Source organism: Polyodon spathula, chromosome 26, assembly GCF_017654505.1.
Source record: "Polyodon spathula isolate WHYD16114869_AA chromosome 26, ASM1765450v1, whole genome shotgun sequence".
Taxonomy (NCBI): domain Eukaryota; kingdom Metazoa; phylum Chordata; class Actinopteri; order Acipenseriformes; family Polyodontidae; genus Polyodon; species Polyodon spathula.
The window spans coordinates 8,375,291-8,389,811 of record NC_054559.1 but is presented as its reverse complement, the minus strand read 5'-3'; the positions used below and the strand labels follow the sequence as shown (position 1 = coordinate 8,389,811).

The following is a 14,521-nucleotide window of genomic DNA, read 5'->3' as shown; positions in this document are numbered from 1 at the left end:
GTTAGGTGCCAATGCTGGTTGTATAAATAATAATAATAATAATATAATAATAATAATAATAATAATAATAATAATAATAATTTGTAAATGGCTGGCCAATAATGTACTTCATTTAAAGGTGATCTGTTTAAATACCTTTCTGCCAAGTATGTTTTAAATATGTATATGTACTAGTAGGTACTGAGGGTCAGTTTTGGTTGCTGCTGCAGTACCTACACCAGTCTCTAACCCACCTTTCTGTGCCCTACCCTGTATGGACTGCTGGGGGTGGAGGAGGAGGAATACCCAACCACCTGCCCACCCAAAATAAGCATACAGTAGCCTGTAGATACTGAAATAACAACACTTGCAATTGCAAGTAGCATAGATTAAGGTACAAACATCCATTGGCATGTGGTTTTTCAAGTGCTTCACCTATTGCAAACGTGCTTGGGGAAGGGAATTAGGATGGGTATTCTAGGACACATTGTAAGGGTAAACAGCTACGGATCTAATCCGGCTTTATGGGGTATGGTGTATTGACCTGTTCAGATAAATCAGGATTTCACCCACAAATGTAATCACTTCTGTCTATATTGAGCATTGATGGCTCAGGTGAATGGCGTGTAATAACCAATGAATAACAGTTGTGGCAGAGTAGCGGGCGGAAAGGTGGTCCTTGAGGTTCAGGACTACATCCCCTAGAATGCTACAGGGTTAGGAATTAACCAGAATGGGAAACAGCTGGCTCAAAAAGGTAATGCAGGACAGCTTCCTGTCTTTTGATAAAATGTATAACATAGCAGGTCTGCCTCTGGGTAGGGAGGTCCGCTTTGCCACGCAATCTACATACACTTGAGGTTCCTGGAAAAGAGGTGGGAGCTCACATGCTTGAAGTGGCCTCAAGTCCAGCAGCTTGGTCACAAAGAGGAACATTTGCTTGTCTGTGTGTTTGCTGTATATTTCATTAGCGTAATCTAGACAACTAGGGTTGCCAATTGGCCACATAATTCCAGGACACTGAGACAGGTCAGGTTTTTTTCCTCTAAAACACAAATGAATCGATATTAAATCAACAAGTAAAGTGAGTGTGGAGTGCGTGAGCGGCTCACTTTACATGTTCAATAAAATCAATTCATTTGCAGGTAGAGAGGGGAGTTGAAAAACCTGTCCTGTCTTAGTCTTCCGGAATTATGGGGTCAGTTGGCTACCCTAATTGCTGGTGCACAGTATTGGGAAGGAGCGCTGACGGTGCCTTTGCTTGGTGTTTCGGAGAGTGTGGAAGGTCTAGTGTGGAGGGGGCAGCAAGCACTTTGAAAATCCATCACAGAGCACAGCTATGGACGCATAGATCTTGCTTCCCATCGATCTTCATATGCTTAGGTTAAAATCTATTACAGTTCTGTTTGTTCTTGAGGGTTTTTGTTGTGTTCATAATGGATTGCATGCAGTCTACGATACAACATAGTGGCTACATATTAAAAAAAAAAAAAAAAGAAATTCTCTTGTGATGTGGACATAACAATTTAAAATGTTCATACGCCATCATTAGGTGCATTTCAAGCCTTTGCAAGCTCAGAGAACAGTTTTGACTTTTTAGTAGATAATGCCAAACCTAAAGCAAAACTTTTCTCAGTCATTTCACAACTTGTGAAATAACAGTTTCGGCAGCAAAAATAATACACAAGATATCTTTACCACTGTGCAAACAGAGCTAATATAATATGCAGGGACATTTAACTTTTTATTAATGGTTTACAAATAACTGAGATCATGTCGGCTTATCTAAATAAAAACTCCCTAATGAGTCAGTAGGCACAGGAAGCATTGCTCTTGTATTCTGTCACGGGATCCTTCATTTAATAGTGGATTACAAGAGTATAGTGCACAAAAAGAGCTTTAGGGGAGTTTAAAAACAGACACAATTTTCTTTTGTGATCATGACATAGGTATCCAGGTGCCCAGAGGCTGCACTCACTAAGAAGATTGGGAAATGTTCCACATGTATAGTAGTTTACCCAGAGTCCTGCAGCCCCTGAGAGAAAGGATGACAAGCGTTTGTTGAGGTTGTGGCTGCACTGATAAAGAGCTTAACTCCTGAATCAAATTAAATTTAACAGTACCTAATCCCATCGCCCTGCACCATCAGATTGCTGATGGCCTGATTTTTCTTGTTCATGCACCTTTGTGTATACAGTAAAAGGTGTCTTTACTCAGCGATTCATTTATTATAAATGTTTAATCTTTCTAATTTATTTTCAGTCAGTTTACTGCAACGGTCTACATTTTGTGGATATGGCGCTATGCTGTGTTCAGTACTCGGTAAGATCTGGTTCTGGGCTTTTAGATGTTCTTGCAGAAATTAAATGCCTTCTGTTTTGTTACCAGTATGCCCATTATGCAATTAAAATAGTTATTTGGTGTGAAGTGCCCGTTTATAGGCACAAAGTTAAGACAAGCTTGTAATAGCTGAAGAGGCAGCCAACATTATTTTTCTTCATTTGTAATCCAGTCCAGACAAACTTAGTTAAATGTAATCTTTGGTTGCCTTTGTCCCTACAGACCTTCAAGTGACATCATTCCCCTGCAGCATAAGGCTAATGCTGTTACGGCAGACCAGTGTCAAAATAAAAGCTTCTGAACCCAGTTTGTTGTAATAAGTGGACTTCTGTTCAGTGCCTTTTGTTACATTTTGTTTCCATGCTCTGATTCAACTGACATGATCTTGTAAGGGCAGGATTAATGGGCAACCCCAGTCTCAAATTCATGTGCTTGCTTAGTTATGATTGGGAACTGGCTACAGTAATTTTTTTTTTTATTTTCAGCAAACATCCATGTTTTTACACTTTTTTTTCCTCTGTGTTTCCGCAATAGATTAGTCAAAACAATATGTATTTTAACTCCCATTTCAATGCATTCAAGAACATTTGACCTATCCCTGTTCTTTAGGAAATGCAGAACTGCAACTACCAGGAGAACAAACTGTCCCCATGAACCAGGATTATCTCTAGCCTGTGCAAGTCCATTTGTTTTTGGTATTGATCTCTCTACAATATTGATCACTATCTACCCACTCCCAAAGAAGCTGGTCACATTTCCACTGTATTTAACCCAATTAGTAGTTGGTTAGTATGTTCTGCAGTGAGATAGGACTCCTAATAGTTTCCCATGCCTGTGGTTTATAACAAGGCAAAGGCTGTCTGACTCTCTAGGATCATTTCATGTGTGATTGGGTGAAGGATGTGTGGCTGTAGCTTTGCTGAAATGTGGGTTCCATCCAGCTCTTGAACTCTGCTAAGGTTTTCTATTCTTCTGCTCAAGGGATATCCCTCCTCTTCCTCCAGTCAAAGAAAGTATGCTGTTACTTTTATCACATCTTCAAATATCCACAGAAGATTTTCTTTTGATATTAAGCGCTACAGTTTCCCTCAAATTATTTCCAGGGCATATTTGGCAGGTGGGTAAAGAACGGAGCCCCTTCTGGCAACACTTAAAGGGGAGAGTATGTGCTTTGAACTGGAAAGCGAGCTAAACGTTTGGTTTGGGTTTGCACAGGGTTTCACCCTACCTTAATAAACCATGCAGAGATTAATGAAGCTCTATGTGTTTTTAAATACGTTTTTATTGGTATTTTCAAAGTAGACATTCTGTTATTCTGTGCATGTTCTTCACTTCAAATAAAGTCTCTGAGGGATGAAATTGATTGGGGTGGGGGAGGTGATTGATTGTGACTGCTTTTAGAAAGCTTTTAGTGTGGCTTTATTCTCCCATTTGTCATTGCCCTTTCCTTGCATTGCTTTGTGGAAACCAGGATAAAATCTGCAACCAAACAGTGTGAAAAGAACGACTGGCTGGCTGGTTTAGTGTGCATGTGTGCAAAATGCAGGCATCTGACGGAGACAAAGACAAATGACTTTGGTGTCTGCTGTTCCTACAGAAGAACCGGCACTAAAAGGCAGATCCGATTTGGGGGAAAAAGCGAGTGGATGTGCTACTAGAAATACAAGCACCTCCATTCCTAAACCATTTTTAAAAACTTCTACAACTTTGTACAATACAGCCAGTATTGTGGTATTTGCATTTAAATACAGTATATTCCCAGGTCATGGACACATTTTTAGTGGAGAAATAATGATATTCAATGCTCAATTTGGTTGTAGTACATTGTCTTGACTGAGACATCCTTTTAAGCAGTGAATTCATGCTGAGTCAAAAGTTCAAGACAAAAGGAGGGAAGAGCTGTAATTTCCTCTGATTGCATCAGTTTAACACAATGCTGGGTGGATACAAGTAATAAAACCCCCTCCTAGTCTTTTTTTCCCCCTGGCTGCCTTAATTACTCATTTGTTTATTTAAACACTAAATTGACAAAGCCAAAAGGGTCTGGTTTGCCCTTTTATTGTATTTGTAATAGGCCCTTTTACATCAGTTAGTAGAAGTCTCTCTCCAGATTGTAATGCCTTTCATCATGCAGTGGATATAATGTAAGAATGCTAGCAATTCAAGTGGATTTACTTTTAGTAAATGTGTCTTTTTGTTCTGGCAATTCCTAGTTAAATCCTACAAATCTTTAAACCGTTCTAGGTTTTCACTAAACAGTGGGCATTGTCATCCAAGAATTGTTCAAATTTCCTTGCAATGTATACTTTTTATTTATTGATATGGTGTTTTTTTATGGAGGTTTTTGTCTGTCTAGAAATTGCTTTTTGTTTTAATCTATACATTATACTGCACTCTTATTTGCATCCCTAAGCCCACACAGTTCATTATCTTGCAAGAACACATAAAGTTAGACTCAAATGGAGTACTGGTCTAAATGGTGATGTAACATTTCTGGACTTGCCTGTGCCTGGTCGTAGGCAGCATGCTGACAATGGGAACAATCCCTACTACTACTACTACTGTACCTGTCCAACCTCATCATCATATCTCAGAGTATGACAGGTGATTAGTTTTTCAGCTGTTCCCGTGTCAGTTTTGCTGTCATTACAGCCGAGCAGGGGAGGAAAAAGACACAATTCTTTAGGCTTCAAACACATTTACTGTAGCAGTAGATTATAAACTGCCTACAGGCTCATGTATCTTTTATTCAAGTAATATTGTCATTTTCAACTCCCACATGCCTGAGCTATTGTGGTTGATTGTTTCAAATGGTACTTTTCACAAGGAAGCTGTGAATTACACTGCACATGGAAAACATTGTGGTTGTGGTAGAGGACTTTACACGTAGTGTTTATGTTGAACAATCATGTACATATTGTGTGGTGTTTCTTGTAACAAAAGCATTTATTGAGAAACTTGAAGGTCACTCAGAGATACAACTACTGCAAGTCTTATTAACCAGAGAGATTGCATCTGTAGCCTGTACAGTATAGACCGCATCCTCAGAATCTAAAAGCAATTCCACATCATGATGCAAGAAGAAAACAACGGGCAGGAACTGCAATAAACACCCAGAGAGCAAAAGAACAACTTCCATGCAACACCCCAGAAAGAAAGCCAGGCATACAAAAGAAAAATGAAGTGCTGTGATGAATACAGTTAATGCTGGTATTCAACTGTTGTTGCAGAAGTTAACAATATTACAAAACGCATTTTGTATTTAACATAACTCAACGTTAAAGCTTTGAGAATCGCTCCTATAATCATAGGTGTAATGTTCTGCATTAAATGAAATAACAGCCACTAGTAGACTAGGCTAGTGTTACACCTCCGTGCCTAGCAGCTGACTGCCTTTGCCTTTGCCCAGCAATTTGAGTTTGATGCAATCTTCCCATTTTTCCTATGTGATGTGTTGCTTGTAATTGAGAACAGACTTTTCATCGTACCCCTATTCAAACCACAGGGGCCTCATTAGCTGGGGCAATTTTAGGATTTGCTGTTTTAAAGCTTGTTTGAAATCAGGTTAGCCCAACTAAGCACATTACTGTATGGAACTGAAATGCTGTTCAGGTGTCAGGTTACTGGTATTAGACTGATTATACTCAAAAAATAACTAGTCCTATTTTGACAACACAGACAGTATGAAATCGTTAATGGAGAACAAAGAAAACCAGAATAAATATTGAATATGACTGGTTGAGTCTGGGTGGACCTCTAGTCGTCTAATCATTAATTCTTTTAACTCTTTAAAAGCACAGTCATCGTAATGGATATTAACTGCGTGCACACATGGTATGTGCACAAATACATGTGATTGCTTGTTTGCTTGTGCACACTCTCACAGGTTGCTTGTGCACACACACACACACACACACACACACACACACACACACACACACACACACACATTTAGATTATTTATTTATTAGTGGGGTATGTCCTAGCTGATTCTCATACAGATTCTCATTTCTCATGCCCACAGGGCTCCTGCTTTTATTCATTTTTATTCAGCAGAGTGGGACTGAAGTCAAAGAGGTCAAATGATGTGCCTGGGGTCACATCCAGACACAGAGTGAGAGACTGAGGACTGACTCAAACCCATGTTCAAACAGCCAATCAGAAGCCAACTTTAGGTCTGCACAGTGGGACTGCCAGGAATGATTCTCTTCTGTGTTGTTGCTTGTCAAAAGTTGTTATTGCAATACAAACAAAACTACTTCCCATCTCCCCCAGAAAGAATGACTGTATCAGCATTGAAAGACTTTTAAGGGTGCACTGCCCTATACAATTTACTTCTATCTATTTACTTTTCTCCAGTGATGTTTCTGGTAATTGCTTACTATTCTTTATACAGAACACTGTATGAATAGTTTTGGGCAAATTGAATGCTGCAGCAGATTGCTTAAACAGGTTTAAAAGTACAGTAATCAGATCTTCAATTGAAAAGTATGAAGTTGACTGTTGTTTTTTTTAAATTTAGTTTTGTTTTTTTTACTTGCCGGCTGACTCTGGAGCCATTTCCTGCCATTGCTGGAAACTTTTCTACAGGATTGTTTTGGAGATCTAGAAATTAAATCCAGGTTTGTGTAATTTAGCCACAGTCTTTCTTTTCAAACATAACATGTTAAATTTGCCATTACAAAAAAAAAAATCCCTGTTGCTTAGAAGTGAGATCTTGGTTGTATGCATAGGAAAGCCACTTGCTCTTTCTCTTTGACGAAAGGAGCCTGGGGTTGACTATGGGAAATATGTTTGGGTGGTCTCTCTCAGCCTAGTTCCTGTTAGACAGGTGTTCTCTGACAGCTCATTTGGCACAAATTATTTATTTCTTTCCAGTTACTGCTATAGTGCTAATTAGAACAGTACAGGGGATGCACCCATTGTATACTGTTGCCATTGTGATGTTTATTATTGAACTTCTTGGAAATATTCTCTACAAATTCCGGTTTGTCAGCCTATTACTGTAGATTCTTCAGCTCAGAGTAGACCCTCTATACTTTGTTTTGACCCTTTCTTCTGGTCATATCTTCCCTTTCATAAACACTGTGGTCGTGAATGTCTGATGTAGAGCAGTGGTAATGGATGATGCCAGTTTTGACAGGTAGGAGGAGAGAAGACCATCATGTGAAGTACAGTGGTTACACCAAACTCCTTCTACTGTGAAGTACTGTACATGTGGTTTTAGTAATCTTGGTATCAGGGTGTATCTTTGCCACCGTGCCTAAATAGTCCTGAATGTGGAATAGGTCAGGATTCATCGCTTTGACAATGCCCTGTAAAGCATCCTTAAATTCAGAAAAGTAAAACCTCAGTTGTACGTGAGGCTGACCTCATACACGTCTCCTGGGTTGTTCCTGTACTCCGTGGTGGCCGGTGCAGTGGGTGTGATAGATTTACCATCCAGTTGACAATAGAAGCTACCAAAACACCATGTGTGAAGAGTTGACTGTGGAATAAGGGAGGTTAAGATGACCTTGGCAAGAATTTGAGTTTATTTAGGGATGTGTAGGAGGGAAAGGGGGAGGCCTGCTGTGTATGACCCAACTCAGTGGATGATTTAACAAGCGGACCTGGGCTTTGAGGACACTTCTTCCTTCCCCTCCCACAGTGATAGGTCCTTCACAGCACAACACATCTAGTTTCAGTGAAAGAGAAAACGATATAAAAAAAAGTATGATACAGACAGGCAACCCTGAGCAGCTCAGCCAGTATTGTATTAACTATTCAACGCACACGAAGGCTGTTAGGGAAAGCATTCAGCAGGGCATTGATGAAGGTCAGTGCAGCAAGGCCTTTACTTGATGAAGCAGAAAGCAAATTACTGGGATTACAATAGCATAGCAAAATGCGCGGCACATTTTAATATTGCAGTTCCACAGCAGAGCAAATCTTTCACAGACCTGCCTGGTTGGTCCTTATTAGTACCCAATAGCAAAAACAATGGAAAATTTAAAACCTGAAGATATTAGAGACTTTCGGTCCAACAGAGTCTGCATATATCAACAACATACTCATTAACGGCTGCTGAAGAGCTTGTAGATTGCTTATAAGTTATAGATGCTGTGTTGTAAAGCTTGAGTCTGAATAATGATCTTGTTAATAAGCTTTTCTTTTTATTTTATTATGTTGCTGTGACATGCACTTAGGAAGTGTTGTATGATTGGGAACAAAACAGAGATGTCTGGTGGTTTTAGCGTTAAATAAATGTCGATGTGAACGTGTGCTTTTGGTCTATTTTTTTACGCTTTTTTTTTGGTCTATTTTTTTTTTTTTAGATCAGGAGTTATTTTGTAGTATAGCTTGTGTTTGCAGTTTAATTTGACTATCGGTTCCTGTGCAAACGCATCCTGTTCTAGTCTAATAATATACCTGTGACAAAGCATTTGAAGAAACTGTAGACTACGAAAAAAGGTTTGCCTAATATCACTGCACACAGACTGTACCACCAGGTTCCTTAGTTAAGGCAGTGCTTTTCAGGCTTGGGCCACTGCTAATGAGAGTGGCAGGATGACTCATACACATGAAGATAGCTTACTGTAATTGCAGGATTTGCTAATCAATATTAAATAGAATGACTTCTTTGCTGCTTCTTCATACACTCAACTCCACTACTCTGGGGCACTGACTGCTTGCCCCAGGCTAAAAGCACAGTTGTTAGCATCTAAGCAACCTGCTTAATACTTCTAATAGCAAACCTACGACCGACGTGTGGGGGGAAAAAAAAAGACGTGGAAAGCTTTGATTGACTGTGTCTAATATCTGTAATGACTTTTTTGAGATTTGTGACAGGCTGTTAAGTACACCTAGCCTCCTTTGACAGCAGTTAATGCATTTTGAGATCTAAAGGAAAACTACAGAGGCAAAAGTTTTTATGTAAAGCAGACTTTTCCAATCACACGCCAGTGGATGAGTTAAACCTGTGTGGTTGTTGCAGTGGTCTTCAGAACAGCAGGCAGGTCTCTCTTAGCTGGACACAGGTACATGTTGTCAGGTTACAGGACCTTTTCTTTGCCGTGTTAGTCAGATGGATACCTTACTGTTGGGTCAGGTGTCATGTTCTCTTCTTTTATCTATGTGACGGACTGCATTGACTTATTTTCTAATTAGTCAGCAGGTTAATTCCTTTGGGAATGGATAATAAAGAAAGCATACTGCTTCAATTTCTGAGGGGTTTAACGTCTGGGAATTCCACACAATACAGCCTTGTTGGCAATTCAGAATTGGGCTGTAAATTTACACGCTGAGAAAAACACAACCATTAATGGGCCTCAAACTCCACAAGAGCTTGTTGAAGGCATGTTTACCATGTGGAACCAACCCCATTTACAGTGGCGCCCCATAGGGGCTCAGTTCACTGGAATTGCATGACATTTCACTGCCTTTAATCATTTATGCGAGTTAGAATGTGAGATATATTCAAACCACAATTCTACAGTTACAGTAGAGTTTTGAGACACTAAATAATTGTAGCATTAATAGTTGAGCGTTAACTGTTAAGCTTTATGCAGGAGGCTGTATATGGAGTACCTGTTGAGAGGTTTTTAGTATATATGGACCTGGTTTCCTTGGTTACTGGTTTAATTGGCCAAATAGGAAACTGTATGTTTTGTTTAAGAAGGCCTTCGAAACGGTTTCATTTTGCAAATTGTCTGGGTACCCAACACAAATTGACAATAAACTGGCGCTCTGTATGGTTCCTGTATTTTAGAGACCTTTGATGGAAAACAGTTTCACATTTAAACTGCTCAATCGCTGTAGTAACTCCAGTTTAGTTAATAAAAATATAAATGTTGAACAGCAGGGAGTGAAAACATTTTCCCTCTTGACAGTTTACTGCTGTGTTTTGTTGATGCAGTGTTCTTTGTAACTTCTGTTTGCTATACAGACCCACTCACTTCTCATTAAAAAAAGGTAATAAAAGGTTAATTACGGGTGTAAACATGCAGTGTTGAAGCTGTCTTGGAGTGAGTAGAGAGGCAGGTGACCAGTAAGGGTTGTTAAGAACGTTATTTCGGCAACTCCTCTTTCCAGTAATATTTCCATACCTCATCAGGTTCTCCAATAATACTAATCAGACCCTTTTTACTCTGTTTTTAATTAGAGAGTAATTTGCAGTACACACACACACACACACACATATATATATTTTATTTATATTTAGATGAACAGTGCTTTTAGCTATTCTAGCGTTCACGCAGTGTACAGGTTCAAGATAATCGATTAACAGTTTTATGACGAACGCTGCCAGAATGCAAGAGGTCATGGCTGCTGAGGACAGTAAGTGAATGCCCCATAAGCCTCCCATCTCAATGTCACTGACATTTTCCATCTACTCGGAGGACCTCTTCACCACAATGTGACAGTATTACTCCTAATCTAGGCTCTCAGCCTGTCTGTGTCGTGATATTGAGGAAGAGACTTAAGGAATGTGTTCTTGCATTCACTGGGGAGACTATTTCAAAGCCAGCTTTTTATTATAGTTATTCTGTGTTGTCTAACCATAGTGTACATCGCGTGTCCTGTGAGATAAAGCATAATTTGAATGTGTTCTGAGGCTGATGTTGGCATGAGTAGTGCTGATATATTTATTGATTGGTTATCTTCAAGTAATATGTTACATGTGAGTGAGATGGTGTTCTGACAGATGGGTGTTGGCAGGCAAAGTTGAAAGATTTTGAAAAAGACTGTGTAGTGAAACAATACTGTAAAGAATGAAGAAAAAGCAAATTGCATTCCCAATTCTTTTACTGTGTACTGTATGTGCAGTTCTACTTTTGAATAGGTGTTTTTGCAGACCTGTTCATTTAGGGATCTCAGCACTTATGCTAAGGTGTTCTGTGTATTCACTGCTTGCATTTAGTACGGTACATTTCAGTATGCGTGTTGTGTAAACTTGCCAAGAGTGATCAAACAAGGGTCTAGGAATCCATACTGTGTGAATCGATCACAGTCTATGTGGTTGTATTTGAAATGTTGAAGTGTAATTCCTTTCCTGTGTTTGTGGTGTAACCTAGTACCTGAGAGTGACGTCTTCCTTCCACCAGAGTTCCTCCGGGTTATTATTCTTTGCACAGCCTGAGGTCCATGCAAAACAATGAAATAGAAACTCAGCTATGACAAGTTCCATCAGAGCACAGCGCTGGAAACCCATTCCATTGATAAATAGATGGAGTGGACGTGCTTCCTCGGCACCATGCTTCATTCTCAAAGACAGGCTAATATCTTACGAAATGACCCAGATACAAAGAAGTAAATCTATTTGCAGATGAAAGGGGGGGGGGGGGATTTATGATTTTATTTTATTATTTTAATAAAACACTGAATAAATATATCATGAACACTACACCTGGAAGAAAGCACATGAGCCCTTTCACGCTATTGAAGCAGGTGTAATTAAGGGGCCTATATTCTTTTTTTCGTGCCTGTGGTACAATATGTTAGCAGTTTGCACGCTACTGTACCACAAGGACATGTATGTAAAACCGTGCATCTCAACATGATCCCTGAATGTGCTTTTCTAAGACTACAAACACTGACATCGCCACATAGCGAGGACTGTTTCCACTCAGCACCACTATCATTTTTCTTCTTATTTGATCTCTGTTTTTCATTGCATGAAAGCTGATTCACAAATGCCAAGCCTCCATCAGTTCAATACTTGTTCAAACCACAGTGTTTCAAGCAAATCAATGTTGATATAATCAAAGGGCTGCAGATGGAAGTTGAAATACTTAACTCATTCTCAGAACCTACTCTATATCAATTTACAATGTAACTGATATGAAAGTAAAAGTGAGGTGGAAGTTGATTTTAGCTAGTTCAACTGTATGCTTTAAACCTCAAGTCATTCTGTAGTACTGTAGCTCAAAGAAAATCTGTTTAAAAAAGATATGTAAAAGGTCTTTGCGGATGCATATAGTGGGGGAGCCCATACATACTTTGTTATGCATTTCACACAGATATTTTTACAAGCAGCAAATTATGCCTCTCCAAGTTACTTCCCCCTAGAGATGTCTTAGTATTGTGTAATTCTGTCTCTCAGAAATAGGGGTTTTGTTTGCCACAGCTGTTGTTTTTGTTTTAGATTAATCTTTAAAAAAGTAATCAAACTGTAGACCACAGCAGATCCTCTCCAGTCAAAAACATGTTTAACGAGTTTTGGAATTTGACGCAAATCCCCAGCATGCTGTGGAATTCAATTAAAGTTTATTATCTGACTTCTCTCCTTAGTGCAGTGTAGTGTAGTAATAATTGTAATTCTGAACAGATTTCAACAAAGATATTTTATTAGATACAGCAGAGCAGCTGGGTACTCTATTTTCCTTAAGCACAAGATATAATAGAATCAACAAGACAACACAACGTTTGAATTAATATAGGCTTCCCTTATGACATCACCTTTTTTTCTTAACCTATCAGAAAAAAACAATTACAGTGCAATCACCTTTCAACTTAAAATGTAGGGTATACTAAAGCTTTCCTGCCATCTGGCTGCTTCATTTAATATTGAAACCAAATTACCTTCATACTAGCTCTCTATGTAACATATCTCATTTTTAAACTACATCACCCACTCCATATCGCAGGTGTCGGGGTTCAGTATAAATCCGCTGTATATCGAGGGCCGCGGTATAGTGAGAGACCCGTAGAAAAACAAATAGGCTAACAAATATTGTACAACCACTCTCTCGTTTTATCAGGGGTGTCAGGGTCCAGTATAAATCCTCTACGCAACCAGCTTTTTCTCATGTATTGTATAAAAAGCAGCACACCGTTTTAATTCGTATAGCGGAGGGTGATTGCTTCTCATCAACTTAAGTCTTCAATTAATTTCATGAGTCTTCCCCTCCTTTCTCAAATGCACAAATCTGCTGCGTTGAATGAATCCATTCCCAACATAGGAGGCGTGTTGCTAGGGAGCTGACGTCACTGCCCTGTGGCTAGTGTATTGCTGCCACAAGTGTACACCTTGTTGGCTAAAGTATAAACTGCTTCAGCAAGTTGATATTTAATTTGCTTTGTGTTATTGTGCAATGTGTGCCTATATGATAACAGTATGATAGTAATGCTTTGTTTTTATTTGTTTTGTATATTTTTGTTTGTGATGTGCAGTACGAAATAAAATGAACATTAATTTTAAGTACTTATGTATATTGCAGTTAAGGCATGTGCAGTTAGACAGTAACAGTGGGGAGCCAACTCCAGGACTGTGATATATCCGAATCTGCAGTATAGCGAGGGGCGATATAACGAGGGATAGGTGTATCCAGTTTCTCTGAAGTATATGTTCATCCAACACACGCCTCAAACCATATTGGACCTGAAAGTTTGCGTTAAGTTAATCTGCTAAACCTATACGTTAAGTCTCAGAAGCTGATGTATTACAGTATATTGCAATTTCAAACTTGTGGGGCTGTAGAATAGATGGTTCAAACATGTTAAAAACATCACAGCAGGTATTACTGCAACAGTGCAGGATTTCTGCACAAGAGGATCCATTATAGTGCGTGGATTATTGGGTTTGTTATCTGTCATTATTGACTATTGGATCTGTTATAAGGTACAAATTACAGTAGAAACCAGCAGCTCAGCAATTTAATTTAAGCACTTTTAGATCCTGTCGTTTCAATACAACACTGACTCATTAAGGAAAATATCTCTCTTACACGATTCGCAGTATACTGTTTATGGGTTTCTTCTTAGGCTAGATGGATACAGTGCTCCCTCAATATAAAGCTCTTGATTATAGCGCGCCTCGGATATAACGCTCCTACAGCATGCCCCCCAATTCCCTATACTAGTGATTCATGCAATATTTCTATAGTAAATACAGTAACGGTGTTGTTCAAACTATAAACAACTTCTCAGTAACTTCCGTTTCTGTCTCTCCCTTTTTATACAGTATCTGAACCGAAGAAAAGCTGCGTTGGCACTTTATAACAGACATCGTATTCAGCATCCATTTTATAAGTAAATAAGTATTAACCCTATTAGATGGTTGTCTTTCCTAATGTATTTATTTTTTTGCTGCGAGAGCACATTTCTCTGGGAGACGAGATCCTTCAGCTTTGCTTCAGCCCTGCTCCGGCTGCCAAACCTGGGTCGAGGTTTTTGGTTAATGTACGGAAAGTTACATTTTTGCTTCACTATATGCATTATA

The 14,521-nt window shown here is 39.1% G+C and overlaps 1 protein-coding gene across 3 annotated transcripts in view; it reads left to right on the top strand.

Annotated features, from left to right (window-relative positions):
* Window positions 1–14,521, top strand: part of LOC121300725 (protein tweety homolog 3-like) — an 80,579-nt gene that overhangs the window by 1,272 nt on the left and 64,786 nt on the right. The gene's annotated exons all lie outside the window — the stretch shown is intronic.